Source organism: Rhinatrema bivittatum, chromosome 11, assembly GCF_901001135.1.
Source record: "Rhinatrema bivittatum chromosome 11, aRhiBiv1.1, whole genome shotgun sequence".
NCBI lineage: Eukaryota > Metazoa > Chordata > Amphibia > Gymnophiona > Rhinatrematidae > Rhinatrema > Rhinatrema bivittatum.
The window spans coordinates 68783091-68809432 of record NC_042625.1 but is presented as its reverse complement, the minus strand read 5'-3'; the positions used below and the strand labels follow the sequence as shown (position 1 = coordinate 68809432).

Sequence of the window (26342 nt, the reverse complement as noted above, 5' to 3'; positions counted from 1 at the left end):
TTCAGAGACTAGTTACTCTGCAACCTTTGGGCTGTGTGCCCTGGGCTGTCTGTTTCTTGAGTGTCTGGCACTGAGACATCCCTGCAAAAGTCAAAGCTGCATTAGTTAGCTGTCTCTGTCTGGGACTGTGGCTGCTAGCAAGAGGGTTAATGCTGCCTCTGCTCAGAAACCTTGGAAGTGCCAGAGTGAACGGGATTACAGCAGATTGGTGGGGTTGTGTGTGTGTGTGTATGATCTGTAGGATCACACACACAACACATACACACATTCCCCCTCTACTCTCTAATTGCTCTTGCAGCCCTGCTCAGGGATTCCAGCAGGGCCAGGGTTAACCTGACCAGTGACGAGGTTAAGGGGAGGTTGGCCTCTGTGCATGTGTGCCTTGTATGCTTTGAGCTCCTCTCCCTACGCTGTCTCTCATAGCCCTGATCAAGGATGCTGGTAGGGCCTCCTCTCTCCTTAGTCTTAGCTGCCTCTCTCAGCCCTGCTCGGGGACACTGGCAGTGCTAGGGTTAACAGTTAACACTGGCTATGACAGGGTTAAAGGAGGCTGGCCTGTGTGTGTGTGTGGTGTGCGATCTGAGCCTTCTCTCCTTAGTCTTGGCTGCCTCTCTCAGCCGCTGGGTACCTGCTGGGGTTTTTGTCCCAACGACAGGGGCTCTGAAAGCCACTCACCTTGCCTCCTGCAGCTCTGGCGTGGGCACACTCGAGCAGCACCTGAGCACGGGCATGGTAGGTCTTTCGCTTTTTTTTCCATCCTGCTATTGCCATATGGGAGGCTGTCAGAAATATTCCGCTCTACATTTCATTTCCTGACCTTGATGCTTGCTGGTTGAACGCTGGCTTTCATCATTCACAGCTTCTTTGGAGTTAACTTTTCCAGAACTGGAAAGCTCGGAAAGATCCAAGCTGAAGAGGGCAGGGAAGGAGTTGAATTAGCTTTTAAAGGCAGAGGGCTGCCTGAGGATAATGAATCTTGGTTGCTCCCCCGTTTTTGGGCAATGCATGGCTCCTAGAGGATATCACGGACCTGGGAGCAGGGGGAGGGGGCTAAGGGGTGTCTTTGCTGGAAAGTAGGGTCAGGGAATGCCGGTTGTTACAGCCAACAGGAATGCCACACTCCTGCCAGGATTATATTGTGTGCTGTGACATTTCCTACTAATGCATGTTTTATCTTTTAGCAGAGAATGACGGAGTGTGTGGGTGACAGCCGATAACAGAGCGGGGGTGAGGGGTAATCAGTGTCAGACAATGAGGGAGGCTAGAGAGACCCAGAGAGAAAGATGCGTGAGAGTAACCCAATCTGCTTTTTATCAAGTGCCGGAAACCTCTCGGTGGAAGAAACTTAAAACCCGGCATTGCATGCCTTCTGATCTCACTTTTAGCCTTTTAAGAGAGAGCTGAGTTGAGTAAGAGCTGCTCTCCTTAGGACTTTTTTTTTTATACCTGTTCTCCTCGAGGCATGGATGCGGCTGATGTATCAATGAAAAGTGTCTCTCGCACAGGTTACCCTTCCCCGGCAGGGGCACAGCAGGGTGGCAGCCATGCCAGCTACACACACAATACAGAGTCTCTCGCTCATTACAGGACGGGTACAGCACGGGCAGCAGTAAAGCCAGCTTCTCCTCCAGTAAGCTGGAAGAAGCAGAAGTATGCAGACCGCTCCGGATGGCAATTAACCTTTTCTGGCATTTATTTATATTGTTTTATATATCGATATTCTGTGATCAATCATACCGGTTCACCATTTCAATATACAATAACCAATAGAACTATACAATATAACAGATAAAGCAAATAAAATCAAGAAAATAAAATCAAAGAAAAAACAATAAAAATAAAAGGAAAAAATCAAGTACAACAACTATAAGTTAAAAATTTAAAAAATAAACATTAAACATCAGTAAAACAATCAACAAAACAGCCTCTCAATAGGTCAAGATTCACCTATTAGTAAAGTGTAAAACCCTTGGTGTCTTCTCTGAAGGCCTTTATAAATAGAACTATAACCGTCAGCTGACACGTTATATCAATTTGAGCTGGGGATCAATCATCACACTGTATTCATAACACAACCCTCCTGCTCTTATTTTACCACTAATTAGCGCCACCTCTTTCTAATTGACCTTCATAATAGGCATCATTGTGCGGCAACTTGTACCAACTTTTCACTCTGCCTTATTTTTAATCATCGGTCAGTCCGTATTTTTTGAAAAAAATTTTTTTGTGCTTAAAACTTAAAGTGCTCCGTGCTTTTACTTTTCTTGATAAATTATAAAGTCTCACTTAACTTGTGATGCCGATATTGCAAGCTGTTTGTGCCCAGGTTACTCATCCGATAATAAATGGCAACGTGATGACTCTCCACATTGCCGTGTCTGTGGACACGGCAATGTGGACACGGCAATGTGGAGAGTCATCACGTTGCCATTTATTATCGGATGAGTAACCTGGGCACAAACAGCTTGCAATATCGGCATCACAAGTTAAGTGAGACTTTATAATTTATCAAGAAAAGTAAAAGCACGGAGCACTTTAAGTTTTAAGCACAAAAAATTTTTTTTCAAAAAATACGGACTGACCGATGATTAAAAATAAGGCAGAGTGAAAAGTTGGTACAAGTTGCCGCACAATGATGCCTATTATGAAGGTCAATTAGAAAGAGGTGGCGCTAATTAGTGGTAAAATAAGAGCAGGAGGGTTGTGTTATGAATACACGGCCTTTATAAATAGCCATGTTTTTAATTCTTTCTTAAAAGTATATTCATTTCTCCTTTATTTGCATCCCTAATTCTCCATTTTTTTGGCACTACCAAATGTGATCTTACATTTTGTACTTTCTTGAAAAACTTGGTGTGCACCTCTTATCATTATCACCCTAATATAAAGAATTTCCTTCCCCGGTATTCATGCTCTACATGTATCAGTGTGATGCCTTCATGTGTTTTGGATTTTTTAAAATTATATATTTCACCTTTCCTGAAATTTCAAAGTGGATTATATTCAGGTACTGTAGGTATTCCGTATCCATTGAGGGTGTACAATCTAAGTACCTGATTCACTAAGGGTCCCATAGACACAAAATGGAAGAAAGGTCTTAATGAATCTGGCCCTAAGGCAGCTATTTACTAAGCTTTTTTTTTTTCTCTTAGACACAAAATGGGAGAAAAGCTTTAGTAAATAACCCCCTAAGTTTGTAACTGAGGCAATGGAGGATGAAGTGACTTGCTGAAGGTCACAAGGAGTGTCAGCAAGATTTGAACCCTGACTTCCCTGGGTCCCAGCCTGCTGCTCCAACCCTCCCTTCTGTTGTCTGTGCTGTGTTCCTGCTTTACATGTATCTGTGGACACATGCATGGGGTTCTGATGAAGATCCGCTCTTCAGCTGTCTGTGCTGTGTTTTTCTGCTTTACGTGTATCAGTGGACACCTGCATGAGGTTTTGATGAAGATCCGCTCTTCAGCTGTCTGTGCTGTGTTTTTCTGCTTTACGTGTATCAGTGGACACCTGCATGAGGTTTTGATGAAGATCCGCTCTTCAGCTGTCTGTGCTGTGTTTTTCTGCTTTACGTGTATCAGTGGACACCTGCATGGGGTTCTGATGAAGATCCGCTCTTCAGCTGTCTGTGCTGTGTTTTTTCTGCTTTACGTGTATCAGTGGACACCTGCATGAGGTTCTGATGAAGATCCGCTCTTCAGCTGTCTGTGCTGTGTTTTTCTGCTTTACGTGTATCAGTGGACAGGACACCTGCATGAGGTTTTGATGAAGATCCGCTCTTCAGCTGTCTGTGCTGTGTTTCTGCTTTACGTGTATCAGTGGACAGGACACCTGCATGAGGTTTTGATGAAGATCCGCTCTTCAGCTGTCTGTGCTGTGTTTCTGCTTTACGTGTATCAGTGGACAGGACACCTGCATGAGGTTTTGATGAAGATCTGCTCTTCAGCTGTCTGTGCTGTGTTTTTCTGCTTTACGTGTATCAGTGGACACCTGCATGGGGTTCTGATGAAGATCCGCTCTTCAGCTGTCTGTGCTGTGTTTTTTCTGCTTTACGTGTATCAGTGGACACCTGCATGGGGTTCTGATGAAGATCCGCTCTTCAGCTGTCTGTGCTGTGTTTTTCTGCTTTACGTGTATCAGTGGACACCTGCATGGGGTTCTGATGAAGATCCGCTCTTCAGCTGTCTGTGCTGTGTTTTTCTGCTTTACGTGTATCAGTGGACACCTGCATGGGGTTCTGATGAAGATCTGCTCGTCAGCTGTCTGTGCTGTGTTCATGTTTTACGTGAATCGCTGTGATGCCTGCATGGGGTACAAATGAAGACCCTCTAATCAGCTGAAATTAGGAAGTGCCAGTCCAGTAAAGGGAAAATCATTCTTTCTTGACTCCCTAATCCAGTGAATGGCTGAAGTCCCGGGATCTGCTCCATTATCATGCTCTCCGAAAGTGCTCTACTCTGTAAACTTAATCCTGTGTTTGTTGAAGTTATTATTTAGTATTGTAGCCATGACCACTTCTGTTGGCAAAATATTCCCAAATTTCACCTATAACAAATGCACAAAAGACAGATTATACAGACCACCATATGAGGTCAGGGGTGATTGTCACAAGTCACCAGCATCGAACTTTTTCACCAGTGCAGTAGGATTGGAAGGTGGAGGCCACTGCTGTCACCCACCTGGTACCTGGTTTGTTTGTTTGTTTTTTATTTTAAAGAAAATTATCTCTGTTTAAAGTAACAAAGAATGGGGGTTTTAGGTTTTAGAAATGTAAAATAGAATATGAAGATAGAATGTAAGTTACATGGTGTCATGATCAGGTCTGGCCCCCATAGCTCCCACAAGAGATTAAATTTATCACAATGTAATGGAAGAAATGTATTTAGCAAAATAGAATACGACATATTGGAGACAGTTGGCAAGAACAAATCTCAAAACTGACCAGGGTAAATCAAAACATTTGATAGAACACGGGATGAAAACTTTCCCCCTTAGCCTGGGAGGAGGCTCGCTTGTCGTTTGTTTCTCTTGGGGTAGAAAGATTGCCTGTAGAATCTGCTGAGTTATAGCGCAATTAAATCTTCTCTTAACTGACTTTTATCTACTGTAAATAGCCCCCGTTTGGGCAATCTTTCAGCGTATAGAAGCTCCCAAGTCTCCTCTGAGTAACTCTGTCTTTGTGCCTTTCTTGTTTTGAGGACAGGTGCCCACAACCGAACCCCCATTCTCCACTTGTGTCTTGTTGAAAGCCTTGTATAGTGGCAGGATAATATCCTCCTCCCTCAGTTTCACCCTGCCCCCTCTTCTGACCTCCTCCTCCACTGATCTGTTCAGATACAACTTGTTTTGCCTTTTTTTTTTTTTTTTTAAATCAAGCAGTTTCCTCTTGCTCCTTTGTACATCCGGTTCAGTCAGAACTGGGGCTGGGATCTGGTGCCATGAGCCTTCATTCACAACTATTCAGGGGCCTATTTCCCCAATTCCCCTCCTCCTCTCCCTTTGCTCAGGGGCGACACCTAGTGGCAGTTATGGGCCCTGAAACCAGCCACTAGGTGTCGCCTCTGAGCAGTGATCATGATTCCCCACCCCAGCCGAACCAGGGAGCAGAAGACCAAACTTGTCAACTGAACCAGGGACCTAAAGCATTGCAGCACATTGCACTGCCACTGAACCACCGGATTGGCCAGGTTTACCATTTCTAATAGGGATGTGAATCGTTTTAGGACGATTAAAATTATCGTCCGATAATTTTAATATCGTCTTAAACCGTTATGGAACACAATACAATACAGATTCTAACGATTTATCGTTATAAATCGTTAGAATCGTGAGCCGGCACACTAAAACCCCCTAAAACCCACCCCCGACCCTTTAAATTAAATCCCCCACCCTCCCGAACCCCCCCCAAATAACTTAAATAACCTGCGGGTCCAGCGGCGGTCCGGAACGGCAGCGGTCCGGAACGGGCTCCTGCTCCTGCATCTTGTCGTCTTCGGCCGGCGCCATTTTCCAAAATGGCGCCGAAAAATGGCGGCGGCCATAGACGAAAAGATTGGACGGCAGGAGGTCCTTCCGGACCCCCGCTGGACTTTTGGCAAGTCTCGTGGGGGTCAGGAGGCCCCCCACAAGCTGGCCAAAAGTTCCTGGAGGTCCAGCGGGGGTCAGGGAGCGATTTCCCGCCGCGAATCGTTTTCGTACGGAAAATGGCGCCGGCCATACGCGTATGGCCGGCGCCATTTTCCATACGGAAAATGGCGCCGGCAGGAGATCGACTGCAGGAGGTCGTTCAGCGAGGGTTCCGGCGCCTCGCTGAACGACCTCCTGCAGTCGATTTTGGAAAATGGCGCCGGCCGAAGACGACAAGATGCAGGAGCAGGAGCCCGTTCCGGACCGCTGCCGTTCTGGACCGCCGCTGGACCCGCAGGTTATTTAAGTTATTTGGGGGTGGGGGATTTAATTTAAAGGGTTGGGGGTGGGTTTTAGGGGGTTTTAATGTGCCGGTTTTTCGATTTTTCGATTTTTTAACGATTTTTCACGATTTTTCACGATATTTTACCCCCCCAAACGGCAACAATACGATTCCCTCCCCCTCCCAGCCGAAATCGATCGTTAAGACGATCGAGGACACGATTCACATCCCTAATTTCTAATAACTTAGGATATTTTGCAGGAGTCTTAAAAGGCAGCGAATGCTGAGTGTTCTGGGAAACACATGGAAGGGGCAAGATGGATTTAGTCTGATTTTGACTTCTTCTCTCCAAGCATTACTTGACAGCCCTGTAGTGTTAGATGCTGCGAGACAGACGACCTGGGTGAGATTCCTCACTGGGGATCTGCCCTCTTTGGGGCAGCTGGAGATCCAGGGGCCCCAGCTCTTGTGGGTAGGGTGGAAGGACCCAGTTCTACCCACCTTGCCGGCCAGCCTGAGAGATTTTTTTTTCATGCATCAGCACAGACAGAGGAAACGGCAAGCAACTGAAAAGTGGAGTTAATGCAGAGAGAGGAAGTCGTGGAGCAAGCTCAGGAAGTCGGTGTGTGTCAATCAGAATTCAGAGAAAAAGCCGAAACCCATCATGCTGTGCCTCAAGCGCCTTTCAGTTTGAGGACAGTGTGGGCATGCTTCAGGCTCCTTCAGTGTGGTTTGTGCCAGCTCATTAGTGGCAGGCCAGGTGGTGCCACTGTCTCTGGGAAGAGTCTGCATCCTTCCTCGGGGACCTCTTACCGTAGCTGTCTGTCTCTGGCGCTCCCTGGGCTTCTCACACCTTGGGAGCTACAGGTCGCCTCTGAGAACATGGGAGGCTTCAGAGGGACCCAGAAGCAGGCCTCGAGTAGGTTTGGCAATAAGCTCCAGGTTTTCAGGGATAGGCTGAGCCAATGCTGGCTTTATCCCTACTGTGTCTATGGACTTGCAGTCCATAATGGTGTGAAATTGGAATTTTAAGTCCATGCCTGTGATGGAGGTAAAACCAGCAATGGTTCAGCCTGTGCCTGGTGACATTGAGTCTACTGGCAGCTCTAGCTCTGCGTATAAGAATTCAGGGGATGAGGGGGGAGACTATGAAATTATAGGCGTGGTCTAGTAGTCTGAGAACCAGCGTTCAAATCCCACCTCCCCCACTGACACACTTTGTGACTTTGAGGTCAAAATTCAGACGGTTTGTCTGGCTAGGTTCGAGGCATATTCAGAGTTAGCCGGATAAATTATCTGCCTTAACTGTGACGAAGAGCAGCCCTAAAGTTAATGAGATACATTTATCTGGCTGTATTCTGCAGATCACCTAACTGGCAGGGCTCCGCTGAATATCTGTGCCAGCTCTGCTTGCCGCATGGCTGAGTACTGATCTCTTTATCTCCCATTGCCCCAGGTACCCACTTAGATTGTAAGCTCTTTTATGCAGGGGCTTATTGAATCTGAATGCTTACCACCAGTGTACAATGCTGTGCACGTCTCATAGCACTATAGAAATGGTGAGTATTATTAATAAGAGATGAGATATGTGTGTGTAGTGTGATGTCATAGCACAATGAGAAGAGCGAAATAAAATCAGCTTCCTAAAAACAAGCTTTCTATCCACCAGCCCAACTCACAAGCTGAGAACCTCTCCCTCCTTACTGTAGAATCTGTTTCAACAGGTACCTAAATACCACCTGAGCACCATCCCTATGTGCCCTACCTCCCCTAATAAGATGCTTGTTCGCTCCAGTGCTGTCTAGACTTTTAATAACTCAGCGGGAGAGAGGGGAGAAGGCGCTTAAGCCCGTCAGAAAGCACAGGCGAACCACCACTATCCTTCTTTTTTTTTTGCTGTTGTACTGCTTTCGGTTACTTAAAATCTAGGCCCTGCAACACATCTTAAAATACCGTAACGCCCTGTCGAGCCCTGATGCCAAGGAGCAGTCAGTGATCCAGGGCAGAAGATCGTTATCGGGTCTGGACACGCTCCGAGGAACTGAGATGAGGTGTCCTGGATAGTTAATTGCTGTTTTTCTGCTGGTGCTGCTGGATTTAGCTGATGCTCCAGAAACATGGTGGTGGGCTGGGTCACGTGAGGGAGGTCTGTCAGAGCTATTTCTGCATGAACTCGCAAACGATGTGCCCCCGCCATTCCTCACTCCCCATCTCGGGAAGGACAGCACCCTCCTAGTCAGAGTTACCTGCCATGCACCTCCACAGACTTCATTATTTTCCAGATGGCGCACACACCTAGGAGGCAATGCAACTATACCATCCCCTACAGCACATCCTACAGGGAAAAGATAGGACTCTGCCCTCAGCCAGAGCCTTCTGCAGCATTCCCTTCGGCGCCTCCTGCTGGGGGAGACTGGGATTGCAGCAGCCGTGAGATTCCCCCCCTCCTGCAGCCGTTCTCAGCCAGTGCGTCTTCATCTCCTTCATCTCTTCCCCTTTCCCAGACAGAGATGGAAAGATTCTGTCTGTCCCTGTAATGCGAGCCAGAAATCAATAACTATCTCAGGACGCGCTGAACAATGGAAAGATTTGCCATTGGTTCTCGTAGCTTGAGTTGATTACGGTATGCCAAAGCATTTAGGTGGGGTTTGGCAGCGTCAGACACCAGTGAGTGAGGCTGAAAAAGTGAAGTCCGTGGTTTAAAATTAGCTTTGGGCTGGAAGGAGTACTAAGATTCTAGTCACAGACTGGGCAGCTATTCACACTTACACCTGCTCCTGAGCCAAGAATCTGGCCTTCCTCTCACATTCTCTCTCTTGCTGGCTCTCTGAGGCTTCCTATACTACTTCTTTATGATTTTTAAAAGCATCTTTCTTTACTTACCCCCCCCCCCCCTACCATCATGAACCTAAGTAAACTGTGCTGATTGCCATCAGAACCTCATATAGGCGGCATGCTGATTATTATATGTAACGCACGAATACAGCATCGATAACCACTGAGCAGGTCTTCATCAGAACCCCATGCAGGTGTCAATACAACAGAGAAACACGGTGCATTTTTTTTTTTTTTTTTTTTAGTGCTGTAGAGAGAAGCAGTGCTTTAAATAAATACAGCACCAGAAGAACTAAAGTGATGGATTAATTTTCTGTTTTTGAACGATAAGGACATTTAGATTGTCATGTGGTCTATGGGCATGGAGTCAGCAGAGAAATCTCTCTATTTACTTCAGTCACTTTCTTTAAGACCTTACATTGATTTGTTGAAGTTATGCTTCACAGGATTAAAATGGTCCAAGTATGAATTATGCACGGGTTTTCTGAGCTCTGCATTCCATTTGAGCTCCCACAGTGAAAATGCAAACTGCAAGTTTAACTCTATAAGCGGACCAAGGGCTTCTCCAGCCTCTTCAGCCCCTTATTGTATGTTCTACGTATCCTTATGTTTTTACAGCACCTGAAAGTCTTCTTATCTAGTGCAAGGTTTCTGGCTGCCCTGGGTGAATTCAAAATTTGGCAAAACTTCCTTCCCTTCGTAACCACTGGCTGACACCACAGCTGCTGCTGCTTCCGTTTGTCCCCCCAACCCTGCCCCTGTAGCCACCAAATCCTTCCACCAGGCCTCCACCACTGCTAACAGATCCTCAAATAGATGCCGGGTGGCGTCCGAGGTGTCTAAATACAGGAACTGGAGCCGCCGTCTGCTCCCAGTCCCTGTGGCAATGTGGTCACATGCCCAGCAGAGGGAGGGGGCGGAGCTGCAGCTTCGCAGACATCGTGCACATGGCTGCCCAGCTTGGCAGTGAGGAACAGGAAGGCATCAGTGAGGAACCAAGGGATTAGCAGGAGGGGGCAGGAGCGAGGACCTGGGTCAGCGCTAAGAACATAAGAACATGCCATACTGGGTCAGACCAAGGGTCCATCAAGTCCAGCATCCTGTTTCCAACAGTGGCCAATCCAGGCCATAAGAACCTGGCAAGTACCCAAAACCTAAGTCTATTCCATGTTACCTTGCTAGTAATAGCAATGGCTATTTTCTAAGTCAGCTTGATTAATAGCAGGTAATGGACTTCTCCTCCAAGAACTTATCCAATCCTTTTTTAAACACAGCTACACTAACTGCACTAATCCCATCCCCTGGCAACAAATTCCAGAGTTTAATTGTGCATTGAGTGAAAAAGAACTTTCTCCGATTAGTTTTAAATGTGCTACATGCTAACTTCATGGAGTGCCCCCTAGTCCTTCTATTATCTGAAAGAGTAAATAACCGATTCACATCTACCTGTGAGAGGGTAAATGCTGAGGGGAAAGGCAGTGGAGGGCAATTTTGCTGCACTCCCTACAGCTTGTTGCTCAAGTTGTGCTGGCCCTGAGAAGAAACCCTGCAATGCACATTCAGACAACCCAAGTTTGGATTATGGACTTCAGGGAGACAGAGGTGGAGGGCAGGGGAGGAAAGGAAAAGTTGCCATGTGTGCAAGCACCCACCCACCAACAATTACAGGACATCAATATCAGGTATCAGATATTACATAATGAAACACGTTCCAAAGTCACAAAATCAGATATTGCCTTTTCCCCCACATTTTATTTTATTTATTCTCCTATTTTTAAACCATTCCTCCCAATAAAATGGCTACATCATATTGCTCTCTCTTTTCTATGCTGTCATGTTCTGGCTTCTCCTAATTCCTTTCCCTGGTTTTCTTTCCATTTTCCTTTTTCTTCTCCTTTCCCCAGCTCCCCCATCCTTGACACTGTTTCTCTTCCCTTTCACTTCTCCCCATCTCTCCTCCATGCATCTTTTGCCTTTCCACATTTTTACCTCTCAGATTCCCGCACATAAGCATTTGTACATGTGTTGTTAAGTAATACAAAATGGGCCACATGGGCACATAACTGGCACTCTCTCTGTGCCCACTTTTTTACCTGCACAAAATGCAGCTGATATTCAAACGCAAGGGGCCTGCATGCTTCGTGTTTGAATACCGTCTGCTTGTATGGTAAAAAGTACACCGACGCCATCGGAAACCACGTAGAGCGCTTTCATTGGCTACGTGGGTACATATTGTGAACCGTAATGCACACAGAGTTTTCTCCTTTGACAAATTAATCCACCAGGATTAATCCTCTAAGGCAACGTGATGTGAAGGTGCGCGCAAACTTTTAGCTGGCTAAAAACCTACTTCAGATTCAGCCATTCTAGCCATGTGAACTCTGATTTCACCCATGTATTTCCCACTAACCTTATCCCCAAATAAAGAGGACTACGTATTAATAATAACAAAATAAAATTAGAAAAGGACATAGATAAGGACAACATTCCAGAATGCTGATGCCCTTTTCAGTATTGCCTCTGGTCACGCCACATTTCTCTGTGGGTGGCAGGATCCCCACCCTATTCTTCCATCCTATCTCCTTATCCCAGTCACAGCTGGGAATTCTCTGGGTGGGGTTTTATTAAAATTAATGCTGCTCCAAGGCAAGCCCGTGCTTTCCTCAGTGGCCACGTATGTCTACTGGCCAAAGAGGAGGAGCACACGTCGTTTTCACATTTTTTTTTTTAAGTTGGGCAGCCACCTTCCCTCTCCATTCCCCCTCCCCCTTCCCTCCCCCCCATCGGAATCATCACTGCTGCCACCAGCCATCCTGAAAATGTTACTGCTGCTGCCAGCCTGCCTCCTCCTTCCCCTCCCTGCAATCCTCACCGCTGCCAGCCGAGGCCCAGAGGAAGTCGTCGCCAGTCGGAGCTGGCAGGAGGAGAAAGCGAGTGGTGGGGCCATGGCTGCATCTTCTTCCTTTGCTGCCTGGAATACGATTGCCGCGCTCTGTTCAAAGCCCAACTCTCTGGTTCTGGGTCGCAGAGGAGGAAGAGGTGGCCCGAGGGACCACTGCTCCCCTCCTCCTCCCCACAGCTCTGATTGGTGGCAGAAGTGGTGGGGTGCGTGATCTTTTGAGAAAGGACTGGCTGAGTGCGGGGGTGGGGACATTCGAGAGGCGAGGATCTTCTGATGGGGGCAGATGTTGAGTTGCAGCTGGAGGAAGGGGGAGACTTGACTAAAGGGGGTGGGAATGGCTAGATGGTGGACTGGCTATGGGGAGGCTGCGTGAGAAAGGAGCCTGAGGATATAGAAGAGGGGAAGAAGGAGAGAGAGGATATGGGCTGGGGGAGAGGGGCAAGAGAAAGTCCATGCAGTCTTACCCCTTCCTTTCTCCCTGCTAATCTACACTAATCGCAGGGTGAGTAGCACTCAACGTGAGCCCAGCCCTCCCTCTTTTTCCTCTCCCTCCTCCCACCCAGCAATCTTTCTCTGCCTCCACAATTTCCCTCCCCGCCTTCCCTCTGCTTGTCTCCCTCATACACCTCCAGCCCTCTCTCTCTCTCTCTCTCTCTGTGGGTCCCGCTTGCCATTCCCTCTTCCCTCCCTCACTCCGGGCAGGCTCTGACAGCGCAGCATTTATAGTCTGACATACTGTCAGTTACGATTTCTCTTCCCTTCAAATCTATGAAAAAATGTGTCAAAATAACTCTGCGCTGTCTTCTTTCCTCCTCAGTAAACTGGGAAAAGGATGCATAAAGTCAACGGTTCTTCTGCTCCTTGTGAGTTCGGACAGGGAGCTGACATGCCAGGAGAGCACAGAAAGTGCAGGGGCTGAAAATACCGGAGGAGACTCCAGCAAAATGCAGGGCGCGCAGGGGCCAAAAAATGCCATTCATCTGATTATAACTTCCCCTCAAAAAAGCTTTCCGATGCTGCTCCGCCTGACTTTTGTGTAGCAGGCCTGAGAGCAGTAATAAGGCGGCGCTAGCAGTGTGGTGCTTGTTCCTTCGGCATTAATTTCTCTTCTGCAAGCAAGGATTAAATAAAGTAAAGAGACGGACAATAGGCAGACGCCCACCCTACATTATTTCACATTTCCCTTTCCCTTAAAATGCTCCGTTTGCACACATTTCACACCCTCTCTGATATCCGCCACACAGCAGCTCCCACTCCCCTCCCTGCTCCAAAAGCGTAGGAGGAAACATCTGGAATATGGAACTCATTAATTAGAACAGCTCGGAATAAGGTGTTAATGTCTGATTTGTTTCTAGGCACCAAAGTTTTCCCCGTCCTCCTCCCTCAGGAAAATGAGAAAGAACTGTCAGGGAAAGAGCAGAGCGAGAGAGAGAGAGAGAGTTGAAGAAATTGGAGATGGAGAGCTTTGAAGAAGTCTCTCTGGTTTTCCCAAACAAAAATGTTATCAGCATGGAGATAAACCAGGGAAGCAGCCTACAAATATGTATGAAATCAGGGATCCTGGTGGAAGAGCAACTTGCCTTCCGAGGAAAATCTCGAGTGCTTTTAAGCACTTTTACGCTAAATTGTACATACCTGAAAAATCCTACTCCTCTGTGCTTATCAATTCCTTTCTGAATAAAGTCCACCAGTATTAACTGAGGAACTTGGTGTCACCCATCTCTGGGACTGAGATTTACAGGGCCATAAAACGTCTTCCTTCCGGTAAATGTCCTAGCCCTGATGGTTACCATATTGAGTGGTATAAGCATTCTTTGCCTTTATCTCCTTTTTTTTGCATGAGCTATTTAATCATATCAAACTCCCAAGCTCTTCTGTAATTTATTGTAAGCTAACATTATTCTCCTGCACTAAAAAGGAAGAGATTAGCTTGACTGTGGCTCGTGTAGGCCCATGTCATTGTTGAATGCAAATATTAAGATATTAACGAAGATCTTGCAGCTGCATTTACAGAAGCTACTCCCAACCTTGGTCGGCCCTGATCAATCTGGATTTATTAAAGGCAGGGTCTCAACGGGCAATACCAGATGCCTTTTGAACATTATTAATTGGACTGAGACAAGCCAAACATCTGGTCTTAGCCTATCCCTGGACGCTGAAAAGGCCTCTGATTTAATGTCCTGGCCTTTTATGTTTTCTGTTTTGAGAAATTTCAGTTTCCTACTGTTTCTTGTCTGTGTGCAGGCACTTTATTCCGACCCCTAAGCCACGGTTATTGTTAACAGTTTTTGCCTGCTCATATCCCAAATCTTAGAAGTTCAAGACAGGGTTGCCCCTTTTTGTCTCTCCTTTCCAATTTAGTTAGAGAGGTCCTGGCGCAATTCATAAGTGGATTCCCACATATTTGTGGACTCATTAGCAATGGTACTTTGTATTGAGACCACTAGGTATCCACTATCCAGGTGGTCCCTACATAGAGCCCCAGACTCAGATTTTTGTAGTTTGCAGATCATCCCTGCAAGCACCTCCACAGACGTTTGTCTGCATTGGTCAGCCATGCACAAGGAGCAGTGTGGTTTTCTGTAGGTTTTGTTTGATTTTGGGTTGCTGTTGGGGAGTGCTCCCCATTTTTGGGTCTCATAGCCTGATTCGGGAGGAGTGGTCTTTTTTTGTTTGGTATTTTGGAGTCTTGAATTGGAGGAGTAGTTTTTTGGCTGATCCCAATCTTAGGTTTCACTGCCTGATCCAAAGGGAGAGATTATGCCCTGACCAGCACCCCACAGTTTGGAAGGGATTGTCTTAGAGGAGTGAAGAAGAGTTTGAAAGACGTTTTGTGAAGAGTTCTATGTTTTGGTGGGGGGTTTTTGTTTTATTTTGTTTTGGTTTTTGTGTTTTTTTGTTTTTTTTTTAGAGTTTTTACTTTTGGGATCCTGCTCCTGCCGAAAGAGGATTTTTTCCCCCTGCCTTGGGAGGTCTACAGCGCCCTGACAAAGGGACAACAGTGCCCTGACAAAGTACTGATAGAGAAGAAGAAAGTAATATTTTTGCAGAAAGTTTTATACTTGCTATTTTTGGAAGGAACTGAACACTGTTTTGGACTTTCTATCATCAGCTGTTTACCATCAGAGAAAGAAATAGGAGATCTTGGGGACTGAGAGGAAAGCATTTTCTACCTTTGCTTCCTGTGCCTTGGCTGCCCGGTGCCTGTTCCAGCTGAGGTCCCTGACTGTCCTGGGCGTCTGACGTCATCTACCCAGGACATCAGGAGGGGCCTTTAAATTTCAAGGTGCTGTGGTGTGCTACCGCCGCCGGCGCAGCCGCGTGTGCCAAAGTGGCGCGCAGCTTTGTTTTTTCTTGCCTTCGATTATTTCCAAGTAAGTGCTCTCCTCTTTCAATTCTTTGGTTGATTTCCCGTCTGGCTTTATGGGGAAGAAGAGAAAGGGAACTGTCCAATTTCCCCCCCTTGATCCTTCAGCTCCCCTTCGATGTCCCAATCGACCATTCCGGGATATTTTCAATCCTCAAGCTCGAGTACTCCTTCAGGGCTAGTTCAGCTAGATAGGTCTTCTCCTGTCGCTTCTGTGAATTCCATCTCTTTAAGCCCTGACCTCCGCCCACCACCTGCTTTAGAACCTGCGCTAGTACCTGGACTTCAGGAATCAGGAACTAGTACAAGATGTTCTGGATGATTCACCTATGGGGGAGTCCAAGGTTTGTTGTCATCTCAGATTTCTACTGGCAATTTATCTCTTACCAGTACCTCTGAAAGACCAGCGCGGGTCACCGTGGAGTCACACTGGATTGCCATTAAAGGATTGGAACAATCGTTGGGGACTAGATTTCATAATTTGGTTGCTACTGTTCAAGTCCAAAATCAGATTTCTGGGCAAGATGAAGCTTTAAATGCTTCTACGCAGCGCATTACTCTTTTGGAGCAGAAATGTGAGACCATAGGAAACACTGATGTGACTTTGGTCAAGGGCCAAGAAGTCTGTCAACATAGATTGGAAGCTTTGAGGATTTTACATTTTCCTAAATCTGTTTCAGTATCTGCAATAGAGTTAATCAGAAAGTTCAATAATGAGGTCCTAAATGTTCCGCAATCTTCTATTCCATCTATCACTAAAGCTTTTTATTTACCATCCAAGCAGGTATCTTTACCTCCTGGGAGTCTTTCCTCGCAAATTAATCCTTTAGATAATCTTAATACAGGATTCTCAAATTGAAATATCTGGTTATGCTACTTTATTAGTTGTTTTTGCTCTTGAATCTGATAAAATCTGGACCATGAAGATGTTTTATTTATTTATTTATTTTATTTATTTAGAACTTTTCTATACCGACTTTCCAATAACAGAATTACTGATCAATTCGGTTTACATTTTGAACAATAACAGTGACAAGCAAATGTCTTACAGAGAACAGGAAGAATAACTTGGAAATGAATATATGGGGTTAAACAAAGAAATACAATATACATAGCCTAATATAGGCAGAGGCAGATAACTTCTGTGTGGGGTTGTGTATAGCTTTTAAGACTGTCAGGAGGTTGGGAATTGCATTTTGTACTTTTGGGCTGCCAAGGAGTTAAAGTTGAAGAATTCTTTGGGGAATTCTTTGTGATGTTCTATGGAATTCTTTGTGTTGTTCTATGGGTATTGAATAGGGGTTCAAAGAGTTTTTAGAATTGAACTTGTCTAGTTCTTGTATAGTTCTCTTATAGGTTGTTGACAACAACTGATGTTCTTATATAGATTCTCTTATGGTTTGATTGAAAATGATTTAAAGGGGGACCTTGGCAGAGAAGCTTGTGCTGTCTGATGTTATGGAAAAGCTTGGTGGAAGAGCCAAGTTTTAAGTCTTTTTTTGAAAATAATGGGGCACTGCACTGATTTGAGTTCCGGCGGGAGCGTATTCCAGAGTTTAGGACCAGCTGTGGAGAATGCTCTTTTGCTTAAAGCTGATTTCATTGGTGGTATCTGGAGATTGTTTCGGTAGGCATGTCTCACTGGTCTAGTAGAGGTGTGGAGTTGGAGAGGGGTTTTGAGCATGAGTGGGGCTAGGTTGTGTAGTGCTTTGTGTATTGATGAGAGCACTTTGAAGCGTATTCTGAAATTGACGGGCAGCCAGTGTAGGCTTTTTAAAATGGGTGAGATGTGGTCTCTTTTGTTGGTCTTGGTTAGGATCCTTGCCGAAGCGTTTTGCAACATCTGTAATGGTCTTAAGGCGTTTGCTGGTAGGCCTACTAGAAGAGAGTTGCAGTAATCTATTTTCGTGAGTATGATCGCTTGTAGAACCAATCGGAAATCTTGAAAATGGAGTAGTGGTCTGAGTCTTTTTAAGACTTGTAATTTGAAGAATCCGTCCTTTACTATGTTATTGATGAGCGCTCTGTAATTCATTTGGTGATCAAGTATAACTCCTAGATTTCTGACTTGTGGTGACAAAGTTATTTGGGTGGATAAGTTGGTGCTGGGAAGTGAGTAGGTTCCATCTTGAGAAATGAGTAGGTATTCTGTTTTGTTTTGATTGAGGATAAGATTTAGGCTTGTGAGTAAGTTATTGATGGCTTGTTGACATGTGTTCCAGAAATCCAGAGTTTTTTGGAGAGATTCGGTGATGGGGATTAGAATCTGTACATCGTCTGCGTATAAGTAGTGGATGAGTTTGAGGTTGAGCAGGAGTTGGCAGAGTGGGAGGAGGTATATATTGAATAAGGTTGGTGAGAGTGATGATCCCTGAGGGACTCCCAAGTCGCAGGTGATTGGTTGAGATTCTTCCTTGTTGACCTTGACTTTATATTGTCTGTTCTTAAGGAACGATTTGAACCAGTTGAGAGCTGTATCTCTAATTCCAATGTCTGACAGTCGATCTATTAATGTGTTATGATTGACCGTATCAAATGCTGCTGATAGGTCTAGTAAGATGAGTAGACAAGGACATCTTTTTTCAAGATTCAGTAATATGGAATCTGTTAAGGAGATTAGGAGGGTTTCTGTGCTTCTAGATTGGCGGAAACCAAACTGGGCTGGAGAGAGAATGTTGTTATCATTTAAGTATTCTGTGAGTTGTTTATTTGCTACTCGTTCTAGGATTTTAGCGATGAACGGTAGATTAGCTATTGGGCGAAAGTTGGATGGGATATCTGGTGAGAGGTTGGGTTTTTTCAGGAGTGGCTTTATGATTGCCATTTTGAGAGAGTCTGGGACTAGCCCTTGGGATAGGGAGCAGTTGATGATTTGTGCAATGGGTTTGGATATGGTTTTAGCGCATGAGATGAGGAGATTGATGGGAATGGTATCCTGAGGATGTGAGGAGGGTTTGATTTTTTTTAGGATATTTTCTATCTCTAAAGAGGCAGTCATTTCGAATTCTCTCAGGCATGTCTTTTGTGATGGGAAGGTAATATGTGGTGTGACTGGCGTAAAATTGTTGTTGTTCTTGGACTGCATTAGTAGGTTTGGGATCTTATTCTTGAAGTAAATTGCAAGTTCTTCTGCTTTACTTGCCGCTTTATCATCTGGTATGTCTGTCGATGGAGGTTTCGTGAGGGATGAGATTAGTGAGAAGAGCGCTCTGGGGTCAAAGATGAAATGGTGTATTTTTTGTGAGTAGAAATCTCTTTTTGCTTGGAGGATGGATGTTCTGTATAGGTGCATCGTGGACTTGAATGTCGAGAGGTTAGAAGCTGTTGGATTTTTACGCCAATGTAGTTCTTTTTTTCTGAGCTCCTGTTTTATGGATTTTAATTGTGGTGTGTACCAGGGTTTTTTGTTGTCTTTATTTGTTCGGGCAGCTTTGGTGATAGTTGGGCATGAAGCATCGGCCACTTTTTTGGTGATGTTGTCCCAGGATAATATGGCTGAGTCCGCGTTTGTGAAGTCCAGATTGTTAAGTTCAGTAGTTAGGCTGTTGTTGATTGTCTCCTGGCTGCATATTTTCCTGAATTGGATAGTGTTATTTAGCTTTTTTGGAGGAGTAGGTAGGTTTATTTTTAGTACAGTGTTGATCAGTTTATGGTCCGACCAGGGGATTGTGAGGCATGTGGGGTGAGAGGAGGAAGAAAGTTGCTGATTTATGAAAATGAGGTCCAGCGTATGGCCTGCTTTGTGGGTAGGATCTTTGATTAGTTGTTTAAAACCCATGAAGTTTAGTGTATTTAGGAATGTTTCACAGCTCGGAGAGAGAGGAGATACATCCACGTGAAGATTAAAGTCCCCCAGGAGAATCGCTGGTGTGTCAGTATTAATGTGCTTAGTTATATTTTCAATCAAAGGTGAAGGATCAGATTCTAGGTAACCTGGGGTAGCGTATATGAGACCAATTTGTAGGTGGGCAGCTTTAAATACTGCGAATTCCAGGGAGTGTGATGATATAGTACTTTTTAGCTCCATTCCCAATGATTTTCTTGCTGCAAGGAGGAGACCGCCTCCTCGTTTTTTGAGTCTAGGAATAGAGAATATGTTGTGCGAGTGCGTAGGGAGTTGGTTGATAATGGCGATGTCTTCTGGTTTTAACCATGTTTCAGTGACTGCAAAAAGGTCAGTGTTTGTTTCCAGCAGGTAGTCATGCAGGAGGTGAGTTTTCTTAGTCAAAGACTGTGCGTTCAACAGTGATAAGGTGAAGAGTGAGAGGCCGAGTAGTTGGTTTAGGGGTGAAATGATGATAGGAATGAGTCTTTTTTGTAAGGATTGTGGTGTAGCTTGTTTTTTTGTTGTGAATCTCCTGAAATTGTGGATGATGGGAATAGTTGATAAAGTCATGTTTGGTTATGTGAGTAGTATAGTTTAGGTTCGCTGTGCTTAATTTAGATGTGGTCCTTTGAATTGGTGGTAGGATAGTATAGTGATGACCCTGGGGTGTAGATTCTGATTGGCGGTGATGAAGATGTAATATGCTTGCTGAGGGCTTGCAGTAGTACGGGTTGATGTTGAGAGTTGTTCTGTACTTACTGCAATTGTCCAATGGTTGCGTTAGTGGGATGGTGATGCTCCAGATGTCTGCACTCAGGTCTGCGCTCAGGTCTGCACTAAGGGGCGCACAAAGGGGCAGGCCCCTTTGTTGCGCTCCTTCGGCGCGCGACGCCCGGCGCGCGACACCTAGGAGCTGTGAAGAATTTAAAGTCCAATCGGGGCTGTCCCCCGATTGGCTGGTCGGCGAGGGAGTCCAGGCGCCGGGTTGGCTGCCGAAGATGGGAGCGCTGGATTGGCTGTCGGCAGCAGAAGCGGAAGCAGCAGAACGGCGGTGGAGCGTCTGCGGAGAGAAGGCAGGGGGTGCCTCGTGGTCGGCGCTGGAGGCGGTCGCGGGTAAGAGGGAAGTAGTAGGCCTTACCCCGGCGGGTCTCCGGCGCCGATCGCGCAGGCCCTGTCGGCGTTCCGGCCTCTCTTCCTTCTGCTGAGTCTGCGGCCGAAGAGGGCTCTGTCCGGGAGCCGCGAAGAATTTAAAGTCCAATCGGGGCTGTCCCCCGATTGGCTGGTCGGCGAGGGAGTCCAGGCGCCGGGTTGGCTGCCGAAGATGGGAGCGCTGGATTGGCTGTCGGCAGCAGAAGCGGAAGCAGCAGAACGGCGGTGGAGCGTCTGCGGAGAGAAGGCAGGGGGTGCCTCGTGGTCGGCGCTGGAGGCGGTCGCGGGTAAGAGGGAAGTAGTAGGCCTTACCCCGGCGGGTCTCCGGCGCCGATCGCGCAGGCCCTGTCAGCGTTCCGGCCTCTCTTCCTTCAGTCTTACACAGGAAAGATTTTAGGTCAACGTCTTGCTATTTTCCCTGATGTTGCTAGAGCAACCCAATTGAGAAGGAAAGTATTTTTGCTTATAAAACAACGAGTGATTGATATAGGAGTGACTTTTCTTCCTTAATTTCCGTGTAAGTGTGTTGGCACCTATAAGTATATATTTTTTTTATCCTGACCAATTGGAAGGCTTCTTGCAAAACAGGGAAAGAGCCCCGATAGTACCTCCATAATTGGCTTTTCCTTTTTGTCTCCACGTAGAAAGGAGGGTATATTATAATTATTGAGCTTTACTTTCCCTTTTCTTTGTATATTTCAGTTCCCATTATTGGGGTCTTACTGGATATTTTTAATATTGGTTCTTTTGGGAATGGTATATTATTCCTAAATTACATTGCCAATTTTTCTTTAATGTCGATGATATGGCTGTAATCTGTTAAAATCTTGAAAAGAAAGAATTAAAAAAAAAAAAAAAAAAGAAAGAAAGAAATAGGAGATCTCAGCCCTACTAGGAGCCCACTCTCTACCATGTAGGAGGTTTGGGGCTTTTCCTAGTGCTTGTCTTCCACAGGGACACTGACTCAGTTAAAAGAACTGAGAAAGAGATCCCGTGGGACTATTTATTTTTTGTGTGAAGATCTGGAGAATTTTTGTTGTGAACTGGACTTTCACTGTTTTTGGTTGCAGTAAATTGTTTTTTTTGTTCACCCACCGAAGTGTCCAGCATTTTTTCTTCAGAGTCAAGGGTACCCTCAAGCAAGGGCATCCCGGGCATGAGTACTGTGGATCCAGACAGTTTACAGATGTGAGAGACTGTGTGTGGGTCCCCACTCCCAGGAGTCTGGCGCCCCGGAGGTTTATCCTTCTCCCTGTCGGAATGAACCCCGACAGCCTGGTGGCCTATTGTGGAATGCGTTGGCATGAACTGAGAGGAGACAGAAAGTTGGGAGCAGAAGTGGCCCCAGGGACTAGACTGTGCCCGTGCATTCTGGGAGGGCCCCGAGGAGAGGGTGACATTTGCATAAAGTGTCTCTGTATGCAGATGATATGCTAAGCTTCATATGCTCTCTGGAGTCATTGGCCATCTTGGGTTAAGCTTGCTGTCTTCATATGGCATGCTTGTGGGTTACAAGAAACATTTTAATAAATCAGAGTTTTTTTTCCCTGAGTGGTCCTAGCTCTGTTATTCCTCCCTGTCTTTCTAGTTTCAGGCTTAAGAAAGATTGTTTTCAGTACCTTGGGGGTTGTCATTACCAGGAAACAGTGTGAGCTTTTCAAAAGCAACTATTTGCTTATAATTGCACAGATTAAAAAAGGATTTAGCTTCTTGGACCGATTTTCCCCGTTGCATGGCCTGGAAGGGTTAGCATCCGCAGAATGCATGTGTTACCTAAACCAGGGGTGGGCAGTGCATGCAAATGCATCTCATACATATTCAGTGTGGATATCCTGAAAACCCAGCCACTCAAGGACTGGAGTTGCCTACCCCTGACCTAGACTAATTACATTTATCAGCATGTGCCCTGCTCTGTTCCTGGTAAAGGTTTTGTAGACTTAGCAATTTCCAGTTTTATCTGGAACAAAAAAAATCTTCAAATCTCAAACTCAGCACTTTATGGTTTCTGAAATTTCTTAGTGGTGCAGCTCTGCCTAATCGTCAGATGTGTTTAGTGGGCTGCCTGAAGGACTGACTCCATCCTACTTGGCTTGAAGTTGAGTCTTTTTATCTTGTGGACACTGACTTTCCACATCCAGGAGCGGCTGAAGAGAATTTGCTGCCTGAGGTGAGGGATGACTGGCGCTCCCCTCCCCCACCTCGTCTCTGCCCCTGCCAAGGCACAGCACAGGTCAAATCGTTAAGAAGGGGCTCTCGTTGTAGTCTGCTTCTTTCACGGATTCGAAATGCCGCGGAAGGGGGAAAGCATGGGTCAGAGTTCCCAGAGGAGGGGCAGGTAGCGTGTCAGTGACAATATTTCTAGGAAGCGGGCAACTCTGCCGCACTGCCAGGAGCCCACCATTTCCCCCGGCATTTCCCTCCCTGGCGAAGTGGAAGATGGGTGAATGGTGGTGGTCTGCGTGTGACACACTCTCTGTGGGCCGATGTAAGAATATTAGGCACCTAGCCGAACTTTACAGCCTAGTGCCCCCTCTGCTCTCACCACATGCAATTAAAAGTTCTGCATTTATAATAACCTATTTCACATGAAAAAAGACATTTAAAGTACAGTTTTCTGAGATAAAAAAAAAATATTACAACACGTGTATTATTTTAACATGCACTGCTGTGGGCCCAACCAGATAACACTGCAGAAAAGCAACACACACACTTGGAACCCATATGGTATTAGACCTATTGTAATGCATAATGGGTGTGAGCTTTGTCCTCAGAAAGCAGGAGTAAACCGAATTACCATAAAGTAAGCCTTCCATACTAAACTCAAACAGTAAAAACCTTACCTATGAAAAGGCAACACTACAAATATTACACCAGACCCTGAACACCAATACACCTCTTGTTAGGAAAACAGCACAGGCCAGCCTGCTATAGATCCCCACACAAAGGACACACTAGCAGGATACCTCCCCTCGGTCACACATGCAAAACACAGACAGACTCTCTCCAAATACAGAATAAAGTGACCATAAAGTATAAACAAACATGTAGACAAGAACCGAACTGGAAACCACAACAAGCCAGACTATATGCAGTGCAACAATGGAAAAATAGAAATACCATTCCATATAACATATCAAACAATAAAATCAAAGAATATAAAACAATCATAATAGTAAAACCATACGAATAAAGAGGATGAATATTTCAAAACTGCTGATGGATAGAATATCCAATAATTAAAATCTCATATAAAAATTATACAAAATTTTCCAAACAGCAATAAACTATTTTAAAATAGCAGACGTGTTAAATAGCACCCAATAATTAGAATTAGGAAGAATAATAAAAAATTCCTGGTTTCCATACCTGGGAACGTTTGATTTCCAGTCACCCTGAGATTTCTGTGGATTGGGGGGTGAAGAGAGGAGGAGAGCAAGAGAATTTTCTCCTCCCTCTCACACACACACACTTGTTCATTCATGCTCACTTACACGCTCTTATACGGATAGATGCTCTCGCGTGCCAGCTCCCTCATACATCCATGTATGCTCACGCACACACCTATGCTCTCTCAAACTTACACACGCTGTCACTCACATACTTATGGGCTCTCACACTTGCTCTTTGATACATATAACACACACAGATGCTCTCACACTTGCTAACACACATATGTTGTCACATTTTTTTTCTTTCATACACATACATATGCTCTCAAACACACATGCTCTCACACTAGCTCTTTCACACACATTCATGTTCTCATACACACACAAGCTCTCACGCTTGCTCTTTCACATCAATACACAATACATGCTTTCTCCTAAATACACATCCTCTCATTCCATATATATGCTCTCACTCATGTTTATGTTCTTGCTTTCTCACACATATACACACTCTGTCACCCACACACATATTTGCTCACATACGCACATGCATTCTCACATATACACATTTTCACACGCACACTCTCTCCCGCTTCCTCACTCACAGACACTACCAATCATGCTCAGGCTCCCCTTTCTGTTTTTAGGCAGTCGGATCTCTTATTTTCTTCTGTCACTACTGGACTTCATCGCCCACCGGGCAGGTTGGGCTCCCCTAGCTGACTGTAGGTCCCTTGTTATTTCTCAGCTGCCACAGGCCCACAGGGCCTCCTCTTTTGTTCTTCTGCCAGCTGCGGGTTGGGCTCCACTGGTGGCGCGCAATGCCTCTTCTGTGCATCTGCCACTGGTGGGTTGGGTTCCACTGGCGGCCATGAGGGTCTCCTCTACTGTACTGCTTCCGGCAAGTTGGGTTCCACCAACGGTGTGCAAGGCCCCTTCTTCTTCAGTCGTCAATGGAGGGTGGAAACCCCTCCGACATGTCCCTAAATAGGTCCGATAGCAAGTTGAGGCAGCCACTGGAGCAGCTTCTGGGGAGGCATATTTTGCTGCTCTAAAATTTTGCCACCTGAGGTGGCTGCCTCACCCTGCTTCATTATAGAACCACCCTGCTCTCATCACCTGGGGTCAGATTCATATGTAGAAATAATCCTGTGTTATCTCATTTATTGTCAACATGGTGCAAGGTAATGGCAAAGCTGGATATCACTGTGGATGTACTGACTTCCTTATCCAGTTCAGTCATATTTTTGTTTTACTGCCAGGTGGGATGAGGTGGGGTTAAGGTTTCTTTGGCAGCTCTGGCCAGCTACTCAAGTGCATTCATTTGATTATTTGCATGATGAGAAAGGTATCACTGAGGATAATTTGATTATTCTCAGATTAAGCAGTCTCTAACTAGGCTGAAGACAAGGGGTTGGATATCTGGACAGCAAATTTAGGGTCTTATTTAATAAGCATTTTTCCAATAGACACAAAATGGGAGAAAACCTTGAGTAATAAACCCCTGAGCTTGAATCTATACTGTGAGACCACAATGTGAAGCTCAAAATGATTTCTGTTCTTTATAGAGGGCTTCTGATGTTGCCTGGTGGTGTTCCCATGTTGGATTCTGCCATTAGCAAATGGAATCGGGAGCTCCTTACACAATTGACATCAGATGACTGGTGGTCAGTTTTGGGTCTATTTTAACAGCATTGCTCGCGCAAAAACAGCCTCATATGCACGTATGTGGACCTCGCACGAGCAGCACGCATTTTAAGAAGTTGCGAACTACGGGCATACATACCTGTGCGCGTCAAGAAGAAGGACGAAAAATTACCTGCCTAAGTCCACATTTTCAAAAAAGCTGACCATGGAGCGCATTTGCGTATGTATGGCGCACATCTGCGTTATCTGTGTAACTTTACTTCGAGTTTTAGGGCATTTAGCATAACGTGAGGGTTCGGGGTCAGCTGGGAGGCTTGCAGGATGAAGAATCAGAGGGGTCTTGAAGACCTAGATATGATCTTGGCAAAATGGTGGGTTGCTTTGAAAAACTGTTTTTTTCCCCCTCATGCGAGCATGTTTTAAAATCCACCTGCATATATGCATAAAAGCCGCTAAAGCCCTAGCCAAAATACGTACGGGAGGGGTACTTTAAATGAAATGCGTGCACTTGCAAGCAGAATGTAATATTGTAGTGTCTCTCCGCTCGTGCACTGATACGCGTGTTTATGGATGCAGACGCATTCCTTTTAAAATTAGCCTGTTTGGGAGGAGATGCATTATATATCGTTGTGTGCTAAACATTCTGCCCACATGATTAGTCTCCTGCATCATATATATATATATATATATATATATATATATATATATATATATGTTTCCTACATTTTGTTTTACAGTTTTAATCCTTCATTAAGTTCTTTTTTTTTTTTTTTTTTTAATTTCAAAAATAACAGAGGATATATACAGAACATACTGTTCAG

At 45.4% G+C, this 26342-nt stretch overlaps 1 protein-coding gene across 1 annotated transcript in view; it reads left to right on the top strand.

Annotated features, from left to right (window-relative positions):
• The first annotated feature begins 607 nt into the window (after positions 1–607).
• GPR4 (G protein-coupled receptor 4) overlaps positions 608–26342 on the top strand; it is a 63902-nt gene continuing 38167 nt past the window's right edge. Inside the window, exon 1 of the mRNA XM_029572088.1 lies at positions 608–732. The gene's annotated coding sequence lies outside the window, so the exon portion shown is untranslated. The remainder of the gene's footprint in view (positions 733–26342) is intronic.